Consider the following 24,110-nt stretch of genomic DNA (forward strand, 5'->3'; position numbering starts at 1 on the left):
ACACTCTAATTGTACCATATCTCATTGCAGAGGACGATGGCTCTCCTGCGGATATGCCTGTCCAGGACTACCCTGATGGCATGGATGACGAGCTGACAAACATCAGCCAGCAGACCCTCCAAGATGTCCTTGGTACCCTCCAGAGCCTACCTTCAGTCACAAGGAGGAGCACAGAACTAGCTGCCATCACAGAGAACTCACCCACCACTGGAATTGTACGACCTGCCAGCTCCAACACAGCTGAGGACTCTGACGACCCTGGCACCAGCTTTGAGCGAACTGTAGTTGGAGTACAGCTGGAGCTGGCCAAGGAGGTGCATGTGGGGATGCAAAATATGGCAGCCAGCCTAGAGGGGTGCATTTGTGCATGATGTCAACTGAAGAACAGGCAGCAGCTATGCAAGGGTGAACAACAACCTTGCAGGAACTTGAAAAAAGGTTGAAGGAAATCCGCACAGCTGTAATAGAGTTGACCCAACACCTACAACAACAATCCTGTCAACGCGTGCACGAATGCAATATTGAACCCCTCAGGGCTGACCTGGCTGCCTACCACTGTGATCTGGCTGCTATTCTTAAGAACCAGCAGCTCCTCCTTGCTGCAGTACTGCCCTTAAGAGCCCCACAGTTCGCAGCTACTGGGATGTCTGACCCCATGTCTTCAAACACCGAGGTGTGTGTTGCCCCTTCACATCCATCACCACCAAGGGCAGAGGAGACAACACACACATCAGAAAATGAAGACGTGGAACAGATCACCTTTACCCGTAAGAGTACCCGGTAGCACTAGTCCCTGCCACATGGCCACCTATTGCCAAGGTCCTGTGCTTTGTAACATGCCAGTATTGCAACAACTGTACTCAAGCACAGTTCTTCAACCAACTGTTTATCTCCTCACCCTGCCCTGTGATTGTCTCTCACTACCTCAGTGGCACATCCTGTTCCTCTGCACTGTCTGACACTTCACCCCAGCATGTCCAATGACATGTCCTTTTGCACTTGTGTAGGATCACAATGGAAGATGTCACACTAATGGGCTCACAATCATGGACAATGTACATATAGCACTTTTAAATAAATAGCACTTACGCGATTACTTTGTCTCTGTGTAATGTGACACATCAACCGTGATGGCCATCAGTGATGTTTACCTCAGGTCAATGAATATTGATTGTCAATACACCTGACCTGAACGAATCTTGGCTGATAACTATGCACAGTGGTCTGGATTATACCATCATCTGCCCTTCCTGAGGGTTTTTTCATAGGAAACTAGAAACTATACAGCATAATGCTATGTTGGACAGAATAACACTTCCTCAAGGGATGTCTAAGCCAGAAAATAGTGCCTTCAATTTTTTTCTGAAAGTCAAAACATACGTATGTGACATTTGCCCAAAATTTTAGCTAAAACACACCATACAGCATGAATGGATGTGTATGAGTTTCCATAGAAATAAGTCACCGCGCTGAACATTGTAACAAATGATAGGTGTGAGTTATGTATACCATACTACATGAGAGCATACTACCACTCACCCTATAAGGATTCGCTTGGACATCAGGCTGCAGGCAGACTTAACACAGTGTCCTCAATACCAAATCTGTTAGCAAAGTATGTGACATTGAAAACAAACATCACAAAATAACCACACTTTTGGATCCATAGTAACCGTGAGTGGTGGTTGCAATGGATTGCAGAATCTTAGCTAAGTAGCTTTGGTATAGCTGCCAATGTAACAGCTCAGTTGGGATATGGTTGCAACATGAAGCACAAAATCTAAGACAAAAGAGACACTGTTCACTCATGCCAAGGCCCTGATTTACAAGCAGGTGACACATACTGTAAAGGGTAACCTGGACATTTATTAAACATTAAAAACAGAAGCTAAACCCAGGGGAAACACCTCACCTAATCTAACCTACTCTAACTACACATAACTCACAAATGTCCCTTACTAACCTAAGCTAAACTTACTTATCACATTTAACAAAATGATCTAAACATCAACTCCCCACCCCCGTTATAAGAAGGGACACATGGAGGACAACATATACTAACCTAAACACATAGGCCCTCATTCTGACCTTGGCGGGCGGCGGAGGCCGCCCGCCAAAGTCCCGCCGTCAGATTACCGTTCCGCGGTCGAAAGACCGCGGCGGTAATTCTGACTTTCTCGCTGGGCTGGCGGGCGGTCGCCTTCAGACCGCCCGCCAGCCCAGCGGGAAAGAGGCTTCCACGATGAAGCCGGCTCGGAATCGAGCCGGCGGAGTGGAAGCTGTGCGACGGGTGCAGTTGCACCCGTCGCGTATTTCACTGTCTGCGCAGCAGACAGTGAAATACATGTAGGGGCCCTCTTACGGGGGCCCCTGCAATGCCCATGCCAGTGGCATGGGCACTGCAGGGGCCCCCAGGGGCCCCGCGACCCCCCCTACCGCCATCCGGATCCCGGCGGTCCGACCGCCGGGATCTGGATGGCGGTAGGGGGGGTCGGAATCCCCGCGGCGGTGCAGCAAGCTGCGCCGCCGCGGAGGATTCAATGGGGCGGCGGTACACTGGCGGGACCCCGCCAGTGGTGCCGGTCCGACCGCGGCTTTACCGCCGCGGTCGGAATCCCCATTGGAGCACCGCTGGCCTGTCGGCGGTGCTCCCGCGGTCCTCCGCCCTGGCAGTCAAAGACCGCCAGGGTCAGAATGACCACCATACTATCTTATACTGTACAAATATATATTTTTTGTATTTTTTTTAATGTATTAATTTTTTTAAACAACAAAACCCCAACTTTGTCCCCCACCCACACACGTAATAATAAACAGTTGTAAAAAGTATAATACCCCCACCCACTGCTACAAAGTAAACTAACAGCCTATACAAACGTAACACTAAGGCCCTCATTCTGACCTTGGCGGGCGGCGGAGGCCGCCCGCCAAAGTCCCGCCGTCAGATTACCGTTCCGCGGTCGAAAGACCGCAGCGGTAATTCTGACTTTCCCGCTGGGCTGGCGGGCGGTCGCCTTCAGACCGCCCGCCAGCCCAGCGGGAAAGAGGCTTCCACGATGAAGCCGGCTCGGAATCGAGCCGGCGGAGTGGAAGCTGTGCGACGGGTGCAGTTGCACCCGTCGCGTATTTCACTGTCTGCACAGCAGACAGTGAAATACATGTAGGGGCCCTCTTACGAGGGCCCCTGCAATGCCCATGCCAGTGGCATGGGCACTGCAGGGGCCCCCAGGGGCCCCGCGACCCCCCCTACCGCCATCCGGATCCCGGCGGTCGGACCGCCGGGATCTGGATGGCAGTAGGGGGGGTCGGAATCCCCGCGGCGGTGCAGCAAGCTGCGCCGCCGTGGAGGATTCAATGGGGCGGCGGTACACTGGCGGGAGCCCGCCAGTGGTGCCGGTCCGACCGCGGCTTTACCGCCGCGGTCGGAATCCCCATTGGAGCACCGCCGGCCTGTCGGCGGTGCTCCCGCGGTCCTCCGCCCTGGCGGTCTTTGACCGCCAGGGTCAGAATGAGGGCCTAAGTCCCCTAAACCCACTAAATTAAAGAACCAGGAAAGAGGAGGGAGGGGAGGGAATTCCACAAGGTCTTTTTGATAGCATGCACCCTCCGATTCACTTGTGCCACCTCCTGCTGCAGCCTGGTCATTTTATGCAACACACGGTCCAAGTTCTGTTGAATCTGGTTAAAAGCTGCAGCGTCTATGACTGCAGCAGGGGTGGTCTGTGTGCCAGTGGAGGAAGTATGGGCCCTTGTCGGTGCCATGTCTGTAGGAGGAGGTGCAGGTGGTGCTGTGACAGGTCCTGGAGCTGTGGATGATGATGGTCCAGCAAAGGTCCCTGCTAATGTTGGTGCCACCTGGGTGGTAGTGGTGGTGCTGGTGGTGGTCGCTGTGGTGGACACCGAGGGGCCCCCGTAGGAAAATGCCCTCCACACTCCGGAGGCTCTTTCATGGCGATAACACCTTGCCATTTTGCGGAACCCAGACTCCACATCCAGAATGTGGTGGTAGCGCATTGCCCTGCGCTGAAACTCTCGAATCTGGATGGGAGTCATATTGGCAGCTGTTAAGACAAATAGAAAAAACAAACATTAGGCACTTCATTGTGTGAAATGGCTCAAGAAGTAAATCAGACAATACATCTAATGTACTTGAAACAGCCCATATCATCATACAGATCACTGATTGTCCCTGAGGCAGTACATGCCAAGCCAGCCTACACATGTCCTATTATCAAACAGCACATCAAAACCCTAAAAGACAGGTAACACCTGGAATGACTTTGGCATCATTGTTCAGCCATTTGTCAGGTAAAAATCATGCTGCAAATCCTCCACCACTGACAGGCCAAAAATTACTGTGTTCTTGATGACAATCTAGGGCCACAAGATCTGCGAGTTGTAAATGGAATTGCCAGTATAGAATGCAGGTGCTAATCATGAGTGGGTATCCTAGGTTTGGACAAGTGATTTACAGATTTACATGTCTATGTACTAAACCTGGATCATCAGTCCTAGGTACACTATTCACAACCCTATGCATGTGCCTGGGGGGGTGGACAAGCAACAAAAAATGTCAAACAACAAGGACACCCAGGAAGCTTTGGAAAGCTGTATGTGGGTTTGGCTAGTACACCACAGGTAAGGAGGAAGTCCAACTAGGATACACCCAAACCTTGGACAATCCCATCAACACTTATCTTTGGAAATGCAGACCATTGTCAACATCATTTCCTACCAGTAACCTATGACATACAACAAGGAGATAGATGCAAGCACACCCCTGGCCATGAGCTGCATGCACACCTAGGCCCTTGTACTCAAGTGCTTCATACTCGTAGCACAACATGTGGAGCTACATGCTGCTAGGAAGTTAAACATACAGTCAAACATGTTCATTAGTGAATAGGGAAGCAGACGTCTGTGGGTAAGACTTTCGCATCCCTATTCTGGGAGAATCAGGGTTGACTTTGCTGACTAAATCACTGCTATGGTCCACTGCTACATTTTCTGATTTCAAATTGTATCCACATAACATCCCTATTCACATTGCTGTGCCTACAGGACTGACCTACAAGCCCAAATTATGACAATACGCCAACTCAAAGAAGGGGAAAAAATGATGCTCCACTCAAGGAACAAAACCAATCATTGACCAGCGCATCACACCTTGCTATGTGTCCAACACACAGGAGTCAATCACACATCATCACCAAACACAACACAGAACAGAAATATCAGCACTTACTGGAGATGTCTGGGTCCGCAAATCAAGCCACCTCTCCGATAGTGTAGGGTGCTGGTCCACCTGTAAGGCATGGAAGGGAGAAATGTGCTCAATGTCTGTGCACCGGAAAACACTTCCAAATACAAATAATATGTGTAATATTAACTCAGAAAGTCAAGCCTCTCAGACATGATGATATTGCATCCTACATACCACTGCAAACATGTACAGACCCGGGGACTCCAATGAGTGAGACACACATATCTGCACACATGCAGTGGCCCTGACTAACATGTGGTGGCAAACATGCTCCTTCATTAGTTAGCAGACAAATTCATGGTGTGTATTCCTCTCATCATGTGGATCCACGAGAGACATGCAAAACCAATTTCCGTGAGGACTGCAATACCAGTCACCCAGACATAGGCCCTCATTACGAGCCTGGCGGTCTGTGACCGCCAGGCTCGCGGTTGGCGGGAGCACCGCCGACAGCCTGGCGGTGCCCCTTAGGGCATTCTGACCGCGGCGCTTTGGCCGCGGTCAGTGCAGGAAAACCGGCGGTCTCCCGCCGGTTTTCCGCTGCCCGTCAGAATCCTCCAAGGCGGCGCAGCATGCTGCGCCGCCTTGGGGATTCTGACACCCCCTACCGCCATCCTGTTCCTGGCGGTTCGCCCGCCAGGAACAGGATGGCGGTAGGGGGTTTTGCGGGGCCCCTGGGGGCCCCTGCAGTGCCCATGCCAATGGCATGGGCACTGCAGGGGCCCCCGTAAGAGGGCCCCGCTTGTATTTCACTGTCTGCATAGCAGACAGTGAAATACGCGACGGGTGCAGTAGCACCCGTCGCACCTTCCCACTCCGCCGGCTCGATTCCGAGCCGGCGTCCTCGTGGGAAGGTTGTTTCCCGCTGGGCTGGCGGGCGGCCTTAAGGCGGCCGCCCGCCTGCCCAGCGGGAAACTCAGAATGCCGGCCGCGGTCTTCAGACCGCGGTGCGGTATTCCTGCGGCGCAACTTTGGCGGGCGGCCTCCGCCGCCCGTCAAAGTTGTAATGAGGGCCATAGTGACTAAGACCAATTAAAGACACACAGGTACAATGTACAGAGGGCCAGGGACAGTTGTTAGCCCTCAATGTGCATCATTTTCTTCATTTGATGTGCCACAGCTATGGTAAGCTGCACCAACCATAGAGATATGAACCTGTGTGCATACCTTTTGCCATCCATCCCTAATTTAAATGTGGCACTACAACTCAAAATATCAGTCTAAGATGTTACCTGAGGTAAGCTATAACTTGTTACATATGTGTCAGAATCCAGTTCAGACATGCATCCGAAAACAATTGAGGGACACATTATTTATTGAAAAAATCTGGATTTCAAACATATGTTTCCTGATACACTCACAGACCATACATGAAACATATGTTAGAGCCACATTAGCCTCATCAATTGACATGAAGCCAGCAAAAATGTACAGGCTCCTGTTGTGTTTTGAAAGTTAGTCTAGCTGTTGCGTCAAAAAATGACAAGAATGTGTAGGAAATATTGTATACCTCACAGGCAACTGTGGCCCATATTTATACAAATTTTGCAACGCATTTGTGCTGCTTTTTGACACAAAAGCGGCGCAAACTTACAAAATACAATTGTATTTTCTAAGTTTGTGCCGCTCTTGCTTCAAAACAGGTCGCATTTGCGGTGCTAACAAAGTAGAACTATGGCCCTGTTTGTTTAACTATCATTCCACATGTTCAAAAACATTGCCTGCAGCATATAAACAAATCAGCTACTGTCACTACAGAGCATTTAAACTTGCACATTACTCTGATTTGTACTCACCAACAGGGCCACCAATCACAATCTCCAGGTGGTCCAGCAGGTCCTGCTCCCTGGCAACAAGGTCAGCCCAGCTGTGCTTCAGCTGGTGGTCATTGCGCGGTGTGTTGTAGATTCTCTGGAGATGGTACAACACCTTTACCCAACGGAGCCTCCTTGCCTCTTTGTGATAGCCTTGTACCACATGAACACCTGCCTCTATCATTAAGGGTAGGAAGTGGCACACCAGCCAAATAAACCCACCCAACTCCTCCTCTCCCATCCTGCCCAGACGAGGCCTACCCAACATGCTTTCACAAAAAACAAAGGGAATAAAGGGGTACAGAAGAGAATAAAGGGAAAGTAGGACAGGGAAATGCAAAATAACTAAGAACACAGCCCAACTATACCCAAACTACCACTACCCACAACAGACTCCCAACACAACAAAGACAAATGTTGACACTACAAATGACCAAAAAAACACTAAGACAGGATACCACAGACAGTTATGAAACACAAAAAGACAATTTAAAGACCACACTGGAGACAAAATCACAAAATGCACAGAGAGACAAGTCAAAACACAGCCACACAGTCAGGAAATATCACAGACTGCAAAGTGAAAGTGAAAGGACACCCACTATATCAATTCTGTAAACAGGATATCCTATTACATCACTTCCTGCCTCAAATGTGGTGTGTTTTTATTGTTATGCGTCAAAATATTATGACGCTTACAGTCTGTGCGTCATTTTGTTTTTGACGGACATGCTTAGAAATAACCCTACATCCATAATTTGAAATATGTTTCATACTTAACCAATTTCAGGGGGTAGAGTGTGGGAATGAACTCTCAGGGCCAATGGATGATTCCTGGCAATGTGAGTCATATTTAGATGCATATTTGTAATTATTTTACGCATGTGTGTCTTTTTTTGACTCGTATGCGTCAACATTTCTGTCTTTAACTGGGTTTGGGTCATTTCTCATTTGTAATAGTACATGACAGTTGTGACAATACAGAGTTAGGCTGATTGTACCCATATTGGGCATTACCGTGTATGGGCACATGTGACAGATCATACAACTGCAGACCATGATCCTCTAGTTGTTGTTCCGGATTTGCACTCATCACTGACGCAATAGATGGGCAAACGTGTGGGATACAATTAGGTATTACCCAGTTTGGGCAGAGAGGATAGAAAGGCGATACAACAGTCATTCAATGCCTATGGGTCAATGTGCGTGATTTGCCTACTACTATTGTTGTTGTCCCACTGAGTGACCATTACAAGATGCATTTTTGCAAATCTGCTTGTATGCATGTGGAGTCAAAGTGTCCAACCCTCAGATGCTAGTCAGTGTTTAAATGAGAGAGGACATGTGTTAGTCATACACGTAGCAACACCTGCTGTGTGCACTTCCTAGGTTTTTGGAACATAAGCACCACCAATGACAAAGCATGCACAGGATAGGTAGCAGACGGTTGTGCATGGCAAGGTTCCAAAACTTAGCCATCACATGTCCTGGAATGTTGGGTACTACTTCCTAGGCACCTGTTTGTTAACCCACCATGAGTCAGGCATGGGATAATGCTATGTGGGTACCGTGTTTGTGACACCGAGTCCCAAATATAATACACAATTGTAATGTTACGCCACAGTTGGAGTCATATAACTGAGCCATGTCTCTCCTGTGGCAGTGGAGGACCAGCAGACCAAGCAGCATGTGTTCACATATTTCCAGTGGTAAAATGCACAGAGGTGTTTGGTTCACGTGTGTGGGCCAATGTTTTGCCTGTATCGTTATTGGGGTCTATGTTGTCACAGGTACGTGCAGGTCTAGTTATGAGCCTGTGCAGCCATTTCCTGTATCTACAAAGTATCCTTCACAGCTCAATAGAAGGAAAGCCAATGAGGAATTGAGAACACGCATGGGGATGGTCCAGCTCCGTCACTGAAGACGTGTTATGAGACTGTCAGCAGGGCAACCTTGGTGTGCTGGCAAAGGTACTGTCTCAGGATTCTTATACCAGCAGGTGTTCTCACAACATTTGTACACAGGTTGGCCTCTAAAATTCCCACTGCATCTGGGAACATCAGTGCCTCTGTGCTGATTAATCTCACAGCTATTCACCAAACAAGCCCCATCAAGATGTTGGGAGCAATGTGAATCAGCATGTGGTCTGTCAGGGTCCTAACGTGTAGACATTTGATGCACATTATCTGACGTTGTTTGTTGTGCTGGAGGCACCATACCCAATCCATGCATACAGCCATGGTACACTGTCACTATTTGTCACTCATGCATACATGAAACCCAGACAAGGGATAGGCCATCATTCGGCTATTTGGAAACAAGTTCCCCCCCATGGTACGATAAATAAACTGATTATGCTATACAATGTATTTGAGTATGCATTGTAGATCCACCTGATACAATACCCCAGGAGGAATGTGAGGGCTGGGAAAGCAACTATGATACAAATGTAGCTGCAAGGAACCTTAAGGGTAACGCAAAGATAGGAGCCAGTCAGGCTAACAGGATGCAGGGTCAATCAGGATCCTAACATTTGACAAGGTAAATACACAGTGGTCAGACTGAGACTAGTCAAAGGTGGAACAACACTGTGGAAACTGACAACTGTGTTTCTCCTGTGTGTTGGAACGTAACACATTAACCCAAGGGCTGTGTTACACAGCTTATTTTTATGGCAATGCATAACAGTGTAATAGATAAAATGGCAGCTTCCATGCTGTTCCAGGCAGCTGCAAGGACAGTGCATGTTCAAATGGCTGATCTCCATGGAGGTGCTCACAGGTGTGTGCAGCATCAGTCTCCCACAAGTCCTGTAGGTGAGATTCAAGCTCAAAGGGCCAACAGTACCTTTCACATGGGAAGCAATGTACAGGTGATTACAGGTCCTACAGACTACAAGCCAGTGTATTATTTAACCTGACGTCCATGCAGACAGAAGTACACTGACTATGGCATACCAAACTAAAGAGGGAAGAACACTACATTAACATTGTGAGTCTGTGTGTGTGTAGAGGAGTGATTATCTGGGGACACATATTCCCATTCTAGGGACCTCTAAAGAAGGGTGGGCTGAGACAGGGAACATGGGTATGGCTGGACTTAGGACATGGGCTGCCATGTGTATGGGATATCATGTGAGCAATGCTAGTCATACCTTGGGCACTTGTGCTATCTCTTTGCTGCTTATATGGAAATCTTGTCACACATAGTCCTTGCAAAGATAGGTGATGTAAGACTTACTGCTGTCAAGGGTCTGGTCATACCTTCTTGTCACCAATGCAATAGCACATCCACTGCCTCATGTATAAGGCATTTTTTTCCCTTATTGACTGATGGTGTCTTAGTTGTGTGCCATATGCTGCGATGAACCATGTTGCCAACATGTATGTGTAAAATAGGTGTGGTCCTCTACTATTGCTCTTCAAATGTGAAATGTACAGGATATATGTCATTTACAGTGTGTGTGAATGTGGCTGTACATTCATATGCATCAAAATAGATTTGGAATTTTCTGTGTCCTAATCTGTATTTTAGCAATGCTCCTTGAGGCTACACTCTGATTCTGATAGTTAGAGATAATGTTATGCAAAAATGATTACCCAGACCATGATATAGTGAATAGTATAAGTGTTTATTGACATATGTTAAGATAGTGGTGATGGATGAGTAGAGTTAAACGAAATTTTGGACAATATGTTGTCTCCGACGCAATCCTGTAGCTGTGTTTGGATGGTCCCCCTCATGTTGATGGACAACATCCTCCTCTTCCTACGCTTCAGGCATTTGTGGGTCGGGTTCATATAGGCGAATGTTCCTTCGTACACATATGTTGTGCAGGATGGTACAGGTCAAAATTATTTTGCACACCATTTCTGTTGAGTATAGGAGGCTGCCTCTGGTGATGTTGAGGCACCTGAATCTTGACTTCAGGATGCCAAAGTTCTGTCTGGGAGCAATCTACTTGACAGGGGATCTATCGGTAGTCTGGTGACACTAACACAGGAAAAAAAGGTCCCTTTTGGCTCAGGGTGGAAAATTACAACTTTTTGAAAGTGTCATTTTTACACCATTAATATAAAATCTGAGTTGGATTTTTATAGTTGCTTTTAAACTGAAATTAGGCACTGTGAGTTGTTATAGTGTACCCCAGAGGGTTTTCTTATGGAAGAGCCAGCCTTTCCACAGTCAAAATTTGGAGGTTTTCCTCTGCCAGGAAAGGTAAAACACTAAGGGCCTGATTCTAACTTTGGAGGACGGTGTTAAACCGTCCCAAAAGTGGCGGATATACCACCTACCGTATTACGAGTCCATTATATCCTATGGAACTCGTAATACGGTAGGTGGTATATCCGCCACTTTTGGGACGGTTTAACACCGTCCTCCAAAGTTAGAATCAGGCCCTAAATATTCATGTCCTGCTTTTTAAATACCCTGCACCCTGAACTATGGGTATCTTATAAGAATTATAAGAATTGTCAAGAGGCTTGTTTTACCAGGTCGATAATGCAGTTTTACATCTAATCACCAAGGCTGCATTGGCGTTTTACAGTTCTATTTTAGTGGCTGGCAAAGTGTGTGCTACAACTTATTAGGATCATTTTGTTTACCAGACCTGGGTACACATAGTACCATATGCTAAAGATATATATCTAAAATTCAATGCAGCAGTTAGGTATATGCCATTTGACCATGTTTAGTATGGTGAGCGCAAGCACTTTACCACTGGTCACTAGGAGAAAATTATGCAGAGTTCTATGGCCAACAAGCACATACCCATCCCACAATGATAAGAATTGGTGGTCCAAAATCCTGAAATGTTGCTGTCAGAAGTACAGCAGCCTGAAGAAGGTGACATGAGGATACCCATGTCACACTGCAAGCAAATCAACAATGCTCACTTCACTGTGTGTAAATTGTCTTATTGAAGTCATGGAGGTTGTGCTAATGTTGCTCAGATGCACTACACATCTAGCATGGAAATGTACACTGTGAATAAATTGCGTAAAATGTCAGCGAGCTATGTCTCCAAAATCCACAACATAATGAATCAGCTAGCCCCAGCAAAATCACCTTTCTTGAATGGCACCCCTGACATAGACATACTTTGATTGCATCAGTAGGAGGCAGATGTCCTTTGAAGGTTGAAGAGGCCCAGGGATTGTTAAGTACTTATAGAAGACCCTCAACATGTTGTCAAATGGGAAGCCATATCACTGTCTCCATTTTAGTCCTGCAAACACAGTTGTCAGTGGATGAATGGTTGTACACAACCACATATGATTCCCACATAACTGCAAGTCAGTCCATGATGGATGTATGCAACGAGTCAGGTAACAAACCTTCCCCATTTCACATGTGAAGAGCACTTTGCTACATGATGCCACATTAATGGCATGTACATGCCAAATGACATGCAATGACGGTTGAGGACAATCACTGGTAACACACTCCTGTCTGTGGCACCACATGAAATGTAGCCCCATGGCATATGTCCCATTCCATACACATGCATGCACACATATGTGAGGGAATACAGAGATAATCCCATGAAAACAGGTAGATCATGCTTGAAACAGCAGTGAAAATGAGTTCTGAAGAATGAAAGAAACACATGCTGTCAGGTAGTCACAAGGAATGTTGGCAAAAGTGATGTCACAAAATCATGTCAATGGCCATTCCTCACTTACAAAGGGAAAGTATTGTTCTGTAGCTACACCCAAAGAACAATGTATGCTTTGTCACATGTATGATGGCACCTTCACATGACAGTGTTTAGGCACCAACACTCTTGACACACGGAGGACAAGTGGCCTCTGGGGGGCAGATGCCAATATTCTCACTTGAGCAGACACATTGCTGAGGACAGTGATCCATCATTTCATTTTGTTAGGGCTGTCATACTGAAGAGTAGTGGATTGATGTGCACAAATTACACCCACAACAGCAACCAACATTATCTGTCATGTCTTGGCCCTAGAGAGCAAATTGTGTGTGGACTATACTCTGTTGTGTCCTTGTTCCCTGGGCTAATAGGCAAGGTATATCAGCATGCAACAACTTCCAAGCCTACACAAAGTTACTCATCTTGTGAGTCATGCATGGCCCATCCCTACTCTTCAGAGGGAGAAGGTTGAACCTAACACATTAACTTATCAAGGTTAGGGGCATGAGTATGCCCTAGAGTCACCCCCTTGTGGGTATTGTGCTGCCCTCAAATGCCCATCAAGCTCCAGGTAGGCCACCGCCATAATATGGGCCATTAGGAGGGTCATCGTCTGATGTGGACCACGTCCACTTCAGGAGGACAGCCCCAGGTGGACCTCAGCGATCTTGCCGGCCCAGCATCTCAGGTCCTCCCCCCTCTTCTGACAGTGCATGCTCCGTCACCTATGGACTTTCAGGGTTTGCATCTTCCCTGCTCATGGCCTATAATGACTAAGCAAGCCCACTGACATCAGTTAGCCCAGGCTCAAGCAACATGTACTGTGGTGCGAGCCACAATGAAACACTGCACACTATTGTGACTTATGTAAGGTAAACTCCTTGAGCCTGACTGGACCAACACATTTACACTCTGAAGCATTGACTCAATGCATACAGTCCCTCCAGGCAAATACAATAGTATAGACTTCACCCTGAGACTGGAGTGATAATCAAAGGGCTGTCATGGTGGATACAGAAAGTCTCTACCCTGTGCATTTGTGGACATGTAGCCTACCAAGTGGCGACTCACACCACTTCATGGTTGGTTTCTCTGTTATGTACCTGCACCACAGAACACACCTTTAAACATACTGTATGTGGCAAAACTACAGAGATCGCATACAAAATACAAAGGTATAGTTGGTTAAATATCTGCAATATACCAAGCACAAGTCACATGTCATGGCCTTCCTGGAATATACACACTATCTGCAATGTGGGCTTGTAAATTGTACAATAAATCTGTACTGGGCAAATGTGACTTAAGTGAAGGTGAAAACAGAGCTGTGGAAGTAAGGGACATGCCATGAGTCAAAGACACATATTGACAATGATTCAAATATGGACTAGCTCAGGGATTTACCTCAGTACCCATTCCCAATCTAGTCAATATGCTGAGACATTCAGGGCAAGGTTTGCCACTAGAGCCTCATGTTGGCCACTTGGCAGGATCTGCAGGACTACAGGGATGGTGCACAGTACCACATTTGCGTAGCCACAGTGATTCTCCTACAGCCTGGAGTATGTCCCATACTTGGAGATACATTTGAGAGGCCCTAGTCTCTGTGGGCTGAGCATACAGAACCCACATCAACCTCACATTTTCATCACTTCCATGCATGCCAGTACATCATGTGGCCATCATCAATGTGGCATGTGGCTTGTGTGGCAACCAGAAAGGCACAGTAAGTCATGATATGCCTCCCAAACCGCAGTCTGGCATGGCCAGATGACAGATGAAAGATCTGCGGCACAATACACACTGCTTAAAAGATCCTCAAATGACTCAAACAAGATGCATATGCAGCTCATCCGATCATAAACATACATGTTGTTTGACATTTTCAACCATCATATCCAACAAAATGTCATTGCATGGGAGTGACGTCTCCTTGCTTAAATAAATGTATCCAACGTACGGATGATCTAGGTGTCAAAACACATCACACAACACAATGTGAATGCCTAAAACCTTTAGACCTTTTCTCCAAAACCTGCACTGTGTACATTGCATTGATGCCACACAAACTGTAATAAAAGGCAAGAAAGAAGTCTAACTTGCACACAGGGACACATTGTAGCCTATGAGTAGGGAAAGGATGGTGTATAATAGAGTCAATTGTGCCCATAAGACTCTTACCTGCTCTTCTGGTGAGTCATAGAGCTGACCATACAGGGGACGGACTTCCTTCACAAGCTTCTCCAGCTCCTCTAGAGAGTAGACAGGGTCCCTTTAACCTGCTGGCTGTGGCATGATTGCTCCCAGGGGTGGCACACAGCAGCGGAAGTGGTTTAAGTGTTGATTGCAGCAGTGTTAGGAGTCAAGTGATGGATTTTGCAAAATGTGGTGTACACGTACGACACGTACGTGGTCATCACCATGAAATCCACAGCCATTGGCCTACAACCACCACAGGCAACAACTGCTTGTGGCTGTGTTCATTGCAGTTGGTACTACCCACCATGTGGACGTCTTCCGCTAGTGACCGTGGGCAGTTCCTGATGTCCAGTGGAGTAGGTCAGGCATCCACCATTCAAACAGTTTGAAATAGGTATATGGCCCTGTGAAACGCATCACAACAGCAATATGTGTGTAGGATCATCACAAATATCCAAAATCAGTTTTGTTGTGCAGGTCCTACTACATAACTACTAGTGTGTGTTGCAGGGCACAGATGGCACATAATGGTGGTGCATGGTCCACCATCGCTGAAGGTATTTTTGGCCATTAGAAAAGACGGTCCCATTTCCAGGAGCAATTTAACAGCAGATTGTTGGGTGTCACCCAATTCCATGTTGTAGACACATGTTCACAATCATGGGGGTCACATTTGACCCTTGTGTAGTTGACAGCTGTGATTCGTACTGGGTGCAATATATTTCCAAGTATGTTAGTGTTGACACAGTGTGGGAAAACAGGGCTGATTGCAAAGCCCCCTAACTTTTTGCCCCCATTTTCCACTTTTTGCTGGTGTTTTCCTGACTCTGATGGTGCCCTGGGTACTGCTAACCAGTCCCAGGGCCTGTGCTCTGTGTAAAATGGATATGCAAATGAGGGTAATTATAATTGGCTAAGTTAACCTACATATAAGTCCCTAGTATCTGGTAGGGCATGTAGGTTTAGGGACCACAGCATAGGTAGTGCACCCATAGGTGCACTGCTGAGGTGCCCAGTGTCATTTTAAAGGCAGGCCTGCCTTGCTGGCTGCTTTTAAATTAAAGTTATATGCAAATTCGACTTTGGAATTAAAAGTAGTTTGAAAGTCTTAAACTACCTTATTGTTACATATAAGTCGCCCCTAAGGAGTGCCCTATGTGCCCCTAGGGCTGGGTGCCATGCAACTCGTTTTATAAGTCCTGGTGAGGTAAAAACAGCCACATTAGTTTTACCCTCATTGTAGTAAATGGCCTTCATAGGCTAGAATGGGGAGACCTTATTTTAATTTTTAAAGTCTCCTTAAATGATGCATACCAAGAGTTTGGTATCAAATTAATTGTTGTAATAAATCCCACAACTTCCAGTTGTGGGATTTAATATAAATTGTTCAGGTAAAGAGTTTTAAACTTAACCTGAAAAGTTGCCAATTTCAGCCCTGCATTGTTTTTGCTGCTGTGCTCTGATTGGCCAGCCTTTAGCAGCCTGGCCTGGCTGCCTTGATGAGGTGTGAAGTGGCTTGGCTTCACACAAAGGAAGGTGCCTGTGGGAGGGAATCTCCCCTCAGCAGATGGTGAGGCAGGAAGGGGGAGGGCTGCCAAACTGGTCTTCAAAGGCAGAGAAGGACATTTGGAGCAACCAGCAACACCCCCACATCCTGCAACCCCAGACAACTAGGTGCCCCCTTGATTAGATTAGGAGAGGGGTGTGTTTATGATTTTTAGCCACACCAGTGGGTGGGCTCAGCCAGATGTAACCCCCAAACATCAGATTCAGCCATGATGGATTTTTGGAGAATGTTGCCTCCTGGGATTGATTTTTGCCACACTTCCCAGGAAGTGGTCATCACAGGGGGAAGGACCCTGCACCTGATTGGAGAACCAGGACCCCCCTGCTTTTCACCCAGGAGCAAGGATAAAACTGGCAGACCTGCACCTACACCTAAGTTCCCTACCACATCCAACAAGGAAGAACTACAGAAGAAGAAGGACTGCCCTGCTGGACCCCTGGTCTGCACCTGGAACCTGCACTCAGAAGGACTGCACCAGCTGCACACCTGGGCTTCACCACAAGAAGGACTTTGCCTGGCTTCAACTGGTTCAAGGAGGGACTCCCTGTTTGCTACAGGTGAAAAATTGCTAACCAGAGTCCCCTGCACCAACTCCTGACCTGAAGAAAGCGACCAGCTGACCACTGTCCAGTGGCCAAAAAGGAGTTTGCGGCAGGTGCATTCTGGGAGTTGTAGTCAGCACCCCCAAGGACCATCTCAGAACATCTGGACCCTTGGGGTGAGCTGTGGACCCCAAAAGAACCTTAAAAGGACATCTGGGAGAAAACCAAGAAGTTTGGAGAAGTTTGGAGAACTTTTGAAAAAAAGCTCCATAGAGAGACCGACCCGCCGCAGCAACTCTAGCCGGATTGCCTCAACCGTGACCCGGCCTGATTTGCTGGTTCGTCCCGGTAAAGAAAATCTCTGAAAAAGAGACTAAGGCCCTCATTCTGACCCTGGCGGTCGGTGATAAAGCGGCGGCCAAGCCGCCAACAGGCCGGCGGTCTAAAATATGCAATTCTGACCCTGGCGGGAACCGCCAACACAGCCCGCCAACTTAACACTCCGACCGCCACAGCGGTACAAACAAACAGCGCGGCGGTTCCCGCCAACAGCCCGGCGGCAGACAATGTACCGCCCACCGTATTACGACCCACCAATCTGCCACCTTTTCCGGGGCGGGAGCACCGCCGATAAGAACACGGCGGAAACAGACTACGAACGGGAAAACGCTCACCTCTACGCACTCCACGCGAGATTCCGGCAGTATGGAGCCAGAGTTGCAGGTCATCCCGCACTCCTATTCCTGCTCATATACCAGGAGCACGCCCGGCGGCGCGGAAGACATCGGTGAGTACTGCACCTACGACACAGGGGAGGGAAAAGATTACCGGCACACACCCACCCACCCACACCCACTACAACACACACATCAATGCATTCCCACAGATCACTGTCACAACCCACAAACCACCCCCCTCCGAAATAATGCAAAGACCAAAAGAAGAGATCATAAACGGGCAGATATATTGAAATATGGACACCAGTAATCCCAATAAATAAATAAACTATGTACAAAATATATACAGCTACTAAATGTAGTCCAACCACTGTCCGTGGATCACAGGGGTCCTGTGCAAAGGGGCAAGGCCCAGTCCCACGACAAGAACTCCACGGAGAGAACACTGCAGGGGCATCAGAAAGAAAATAGGACAGGCACCTCAGGGGGAAGGGAAGGGGGGGCACCTCAGCCACTTGAGTACACGACGCCAGATCCACGAGGGGACTCCATGACCACTGGGCCATCCTGGGGAGAGCAAAGCCACAGTCCAAACAGTCCATACAGTGGGTGGCCTGCCCACTGGGCCATCCTGGGGAGAGCAAAGCCACAGTCCATACAGTCCATACAGTGGGTGGCCTGCCCACTGGGCCATCCTGGGGAGAGCAAAGCCACAGTCCATACAGTCCATACAGTGGGTGGCCTGCCCACTGGGCCATCCTGGGGAGAGCAAAGCCACAGTCCATACAGTCCATACAGTGGGTGGCCTGCCCACTGGGCCATCCTGGGGAGAGCAAAGCCACAGTCCATACAGTCCATAACAGACCCCACTGCCACTGGAGGAGGCAAGTTGGCCAGAGGACATCCTGCAGCCCTGCCCGAGATAGATCCTGCCCTGCCACGTCTGCCAAAGGGCCAGCGGTTCTTGCCCTGAAGGGCCCAGTTCAGCGGTTCTTGAGACGGCGGGGCCCAGTTCAGCGCTCCTTGCCTTGAAGGGCCCAGTTCAGCGCTCCTTGCCTTGTAGGGCCCAGTTCAGCGGTTCTTGCCCTGAAGGGCCCAGTTCAGCGGTTCTTGAGACGGCGGGGCCCAGTTCAGCGCTCCTTGCCTTGAAGGGCCCAGTTCAGCGCTCCTTGCCTTGTAGGGCCCAGTTCAGCGGTTCTTGAGACGGCGGGGCCCAGCGGAGCGGTGCGTGAGACGGCGGGGCCCAGTTCAGCGGTTCTTGAGACGGCGGGGCCCAGTTCAGCGGTTCTTGAGACGGCGGGGCCCAGTTCAGCGCTCCTTGCCTTGAAGGGCCCAGTTCAGCGGTTCTTGAGACGGCGGGGCCCTGCGGAGCGGTGCGTGAGACGGCGGGGCCCAGTTCAGCGCTCCTTGCCTTGAAGGGCCCAGTTCAGCGGTTCTTGAGACGGCGGGGCCCAGCGGAGCGGTGCGTGAGACGGCGGGGCCCAGTTCAGCGGTTCTTGAGACGGCGGACGGTCTATGGCCAACTGCTAATTGCCTGGTGGTGCCCTCCTGGGCAGCGGGGATGGTGCTCCTTCACTGCCCACCTGGGCTGTGGGTGGTGGGGCCCTCCTGGCCAGCTGGGCTGGGTCCTCCCTGAGCAGCGGCTATGGGGGTGGTGGGCTCTCCCGGGGCAGCTGTGCCGGTTCCTCCCGGGGCAGCGGCTATGGGGGTTGTGGGCTCCTCCTGGGCAGCAGGCCTGCTGCCTGACCTCTCTGACTTGCTGCCCTTGCCCTCCTTAGTCGTGGGCCTGTGGCCCTTTCCTCCCTTTGGAGCTGTGGCTGGTGACTGTCTCTGGGTGGTGTCCGGGGGGGATGTAGAAGGCGGGCTCCTGCGGCGCCCCTTCCGCCTTCTGCTCCTCTTCCCAGGGGGTGGGCTGGCTGTCCCCTTGCTGCTGGGCGAAGATCCAGACATGCGGGCTGGCGGGCTCCAATACCCCTGCACCCTTGTCAAGGGGGCTGCAGGGCTGGTGGTGGCTGAGGTGCTCTTCTTACCCCGACGAGAAGGAGGGGGGGGCTCAGGGTCAGGAAAGAAGTTAGTAGTGGCGAGGAAGAGCTTCTTGGGACAATGGAGAGTGGTAGGTACAGTGGGAATGGGAGTGGAGGGAGAGGATGTGGTTGTAGGTGAGTCACGTTTGCTGTCTTTGGGTGCAGGTGCAGGAGGGATAGGCTGTCGTGAGGTGGATGGCTGTTGGGTGGGTGGGTGGCTGCGTTTGTGTGGTGTGGAAGAGGGGGTGACAGACACAGTGGGAGAGGACACAGGGGACGTGTAAATGGCAGTGGGGGTGGTGACTGCACGTGTGCGGACTGGAGTGGAGGGTGTGCTGGTGATGGAAACACTGGCTGATGGTGAGGTGAATGGAGGTGTGAGTGTAGACGTCACAGGGAGGGAGGAGGGAGACGAGGAGGTGGGGGTCACAGAGGTGGTAGTGACTGTTGGCATGTCTGCATCGGAATGTTGCGTGTGTGAATGTCTGCGTGATCTGTGGTGCTTATGTTTGGATGAGCTTCTCTTGGGTGTTGAGGTGTGTGCAGGCTGGTCTGATGGTGTGGGTGGGACAGGCAGAGGAACAGGAGACTGGGAGGAGGGAGTTAGTAGAGGCAGGCAGGAGACAGGGACAATGGCTGCCGTCAGTGCTGAGGCCAGAGCCTGGAACGATCGCTGATGGGCAGCCTGACCCGAATGAATGCCCTCCAGGTACGCATTGCTGCGATGAACCTCCCTCTCCACCCCCTGGATGGCATTCAAAAGGGTAGTCTGCCCAACAATGAGCGTTCGGAGGAGGTCAATGACCTCCTCACTGAGGGCAGCGGGGGTAACAGGGGCAGGGCCTGAGGTGCCTGGGGCGAAGGAGATGCCCGGCTTCCTGGCAGAGCGGGCACGGGGCGAACGCTGAGGGGCTGCTGGGAGGGCGGAGATGGTGCGCTGGGTGGCGGCTGTACCTGTAATGGCGGGGGGCACGGATGGTGCCACCCCCGCAAGGGAGCCCCCTTCCGAGGACGTGTCCGTGTCGCTGCAGGGTCCAGTCGTCCCCGTCGTGGAGCTCCCCTCGCCCTCCGTCTCACTGGTCCAGTCTGACTCTGTGGCATGGCCCTCCTGGGCCATGTGAGATGCAGCTCCCTCCTGCCCCGATGCCACTTCTCCTCCGCCTGATGATGCTGATGCACACAAGCACAGAAAGACAAACAAAAAGGGGGGGGGAGAGAGAAATAAAGGGATATTGAGTACATGGATCTCCGGTACAGTTAGCGGACATGACAGACACAGATGCCCCCTGCACTAAGTTGCGCACTTGGGGTCCGCTACGCATTCCGTGGAACATGCCCTACACGCCTAGAGTTGACAACTGCACCCATGGATGACACGGCCCAGGGATGGCTGTACTGACAAACAACTGAGGGTGGTGGCTGGGGACACAGGGGCTTACGGGGGTGCCCAGCCTACAGATATCGCCCTGGCCTAGGGGGACCCCCAGCCCTCCTCCCCCACCCAGACACCTCCACTGCGCGACAACAGAGTAGATAATGCTTGTACTCACCCCCTTGTGTCTGCTGTGCTGCCCTCACGCGCCCATCCAATTCAGGGTAGGCCACCGCCAGGATCCGGAACATCAGGGGGCTCAGTTGACGGCAGGCACCCCGCCTACGTTGGGAGGCCATCCCCAGCAGAGACTCAGCGGTCTTCTTGGTCCCGCGGCGGATGTCCTCCCACCTCTTGCGGCAGTGGGTGCCCCGTCGATGGTGGACCCCCAGGGCCCGGACTTCCTTGGCGATGGCACGCCAAATCCCGATCTTCTCATGGGCGCGGACCTATGTGACACGTACAGGGAGGGAGAAATACCACGTTCAAGTTTCTCAGCATTTTCCTTTCCAGTGGCCCAACGCCCCCCATCCCCGCCAGGCCCCCCGCCATGCCCCCCGCCATGCCCAACATGCCCCCCATCCCCGCCAGGCCCCCCGCCATGCCCCCGCCAGGCCCAACATGCCCCCCAGGCCCCCCGCCAGGCCCCCCGCCATGCCCCCCGCCAGGCCCAACATGCCCCCCATCCCCGCCAGGCCCCCCGCCAGGCCCAACATGCCCCCCATCCCCGCCAGGCCCCCCGCCATGCCCCCCGCCAGGCCCAACATGCCCCCCATCCCCGCCAGGCCCCCCGCCAGGCCCAACATGCCCCCCATCCCCGCCAGGCCCCCCGCCATGCCCAACATGCCCCCCATCCCCGCCAGGCCCCCCGCCATGCCCCCCGCCAGGCCCAACATGCCCCCCATCCCCGCCAGGCCCCCCGCCATGCCCAACATGCCCCCCATCCCCGCCAGGCCCCCCGCCATGCCCCCCGCCAGGCCCAACATGCCCCCCATCCCCGCCAGGCCCCCCGCCATGCCCCCCGCCAGGCCCAACATGCCCCCCATCCCCGCCAGGCCCCCCGCCAGGCCCCCAAGCCAGCCAGTGGCCCCAAATCCATATTGAATTTAACTCACTTGTTGGTCTGGAGGACCGTAGAGTAGCGCATACTGGGGGAGGACCCCATCCACAAGTTTCTACAACTCCTCTCCAGTGAAGGCAGGGGCCCTTTCCCCAGGCGCAGCAGCCATTGTCCCTTCCAGACCGAGGTCACAGCAACACTTGCAGTATAGGTCCTCTCCTGTGAAAGTTCAAGTCGCAAGTGGATAAGTAGATAGAAAATGGCGGTCACGTCCGCGGCGGTGCGTACCGCGGCGGTGCGTCCCGCCACCGCAGGCGCCCTTCGCCATTGGCTCCTGAAACCCATAGGCTTCAACGTTAACCAATGCGGCTTCGCGCCGCGGTCTTCGCCCGCCGCCCGCCGCGGTGTGCCACGCCAGCGCATTGACCTCACATCCCATTGTCACACTTCAGGTCAGGCAGCCGCCATTTCCAGGGCCCACATGGCTCAATTTCAACTGCGTCACACAGGCCTAGGCCTTGCATAGCCACTCATACACGCCATTCACTGCATAGAGAATCGTATACTGTGCTAGCTGTGAGTACGCACCTGTGGGTTGCTTGACTGTGTGCTCCATGTTGTCCTTCCTAGGCACCGTCCGCTGGGTTGGGCGAGGAGACGGATGAATCCTCCCGTGTACCGACCGCTGGTGGACCTGTCGACAATGGAAGAACGCCACATTATCCTGACCTACCGTCTTAACCGTGCCACTATCCATGATCTGTGTGCCCAGCTGGAGCCCGACCTGATGTCCCCCATCCGCCAACCCACAGGGATTCCCCCTCTGGTGCAGGTCATGTCAGTACTCCATTTCTTGGCAAGTGGGTCATTTCAGACAACCGTGGGAATTGCTTCTGGGATGTCTCAGCCCATGTTTTCGAAGGTGTTATCCAGAGTGTTGTCTGCCCTGATGAAATCCGTGAGGAACTACATCATTTTCCCTGAGGTGGGCGAATTGGCTACAGTGAAGGGTGATTTCTACGCCCTTGGACATATTCCCAACGTAATTGGTGCCATTGATGGGACCCATGTGGCTTTGGTTCCCCCAAGAGACAGGGAGCAGGTGTACAGGAACAGAAAAAATTACCATTCAATGAACATCCAGGTGGTGTGTTTGGCTGACCAGTACATCTCGCATGTAAATGCCAAATTCCCAGGGTCAGTGCATGACGCCTACATCCTCAGGAATAGCAGCATCCCTTACGTGATGGAACAGCTACAGAGACACCGTGTATGGCTAGTGGGGGACTCTGGGTACCCCAACCTGTCGTGGCTACTGACCCCAGTAAGGAATCCCCGGACCAGGGCAGAGGAACTGTACAATGAGGCCCATGGGCGTACTAGGAGGGTGATCGAACGCACCTTTGGCCTCCTAAAGGCCAGGTTTAGGTGCCTGCATATGACAGGTGGATCCCTAATGTACTCACCTAAGAAGGTGTGTCACATCATCGTGGCCTGCTGCATGCTTCACAACCTGGCTTTGCGCCGCCAGGTGCCTTTCCTGCAGGAGGATGGTCGAGACGGTGGTGTTGTGGCAGCGGTGGAACCTGAGGAGAGTGACGAGGAGGAAGACGACGGGGCTGAAACAGACAACAGGGACAGAATCATTGAACAGTACTTCCAATAGGACACAGGTAACATTTTCAAAGATAATTTAGTAAATGTTAACTACTCTCCAGCATCTCTGCTGCCTGTCTATTTGCCCCAGTGTATGATGACTGAGTTTTGGCTTTTCCCTCCCTATTTCAGATCTGGGGTCCCCACTACGAGTCCTGTGCTTCGTTTCCCCATGGACTACAGCTTTGTGGCAGCTGTTTGTTGACTTCACCATGTACAAGGACATATTTGCACTGTCATGTCAATTACAATCTATTGAAATCACAGCCAGACT

Source organism: Pleurodeles waltl, chromosome 8, assembly GCF_031143425.1.
Source record: "Pleurodeles waltl isolate 20211129_DDA chromosome 8, aPleWal1.hap1.20221129, whole genome shotgun sequence".
In the NCBI taxonomy this organism is placed as follows: Eukaryota; Metazoa; Chordata; class Amphibia; order Caudata; family Salamandridae; genus Pleurodeles; species Pleurodeles waltl.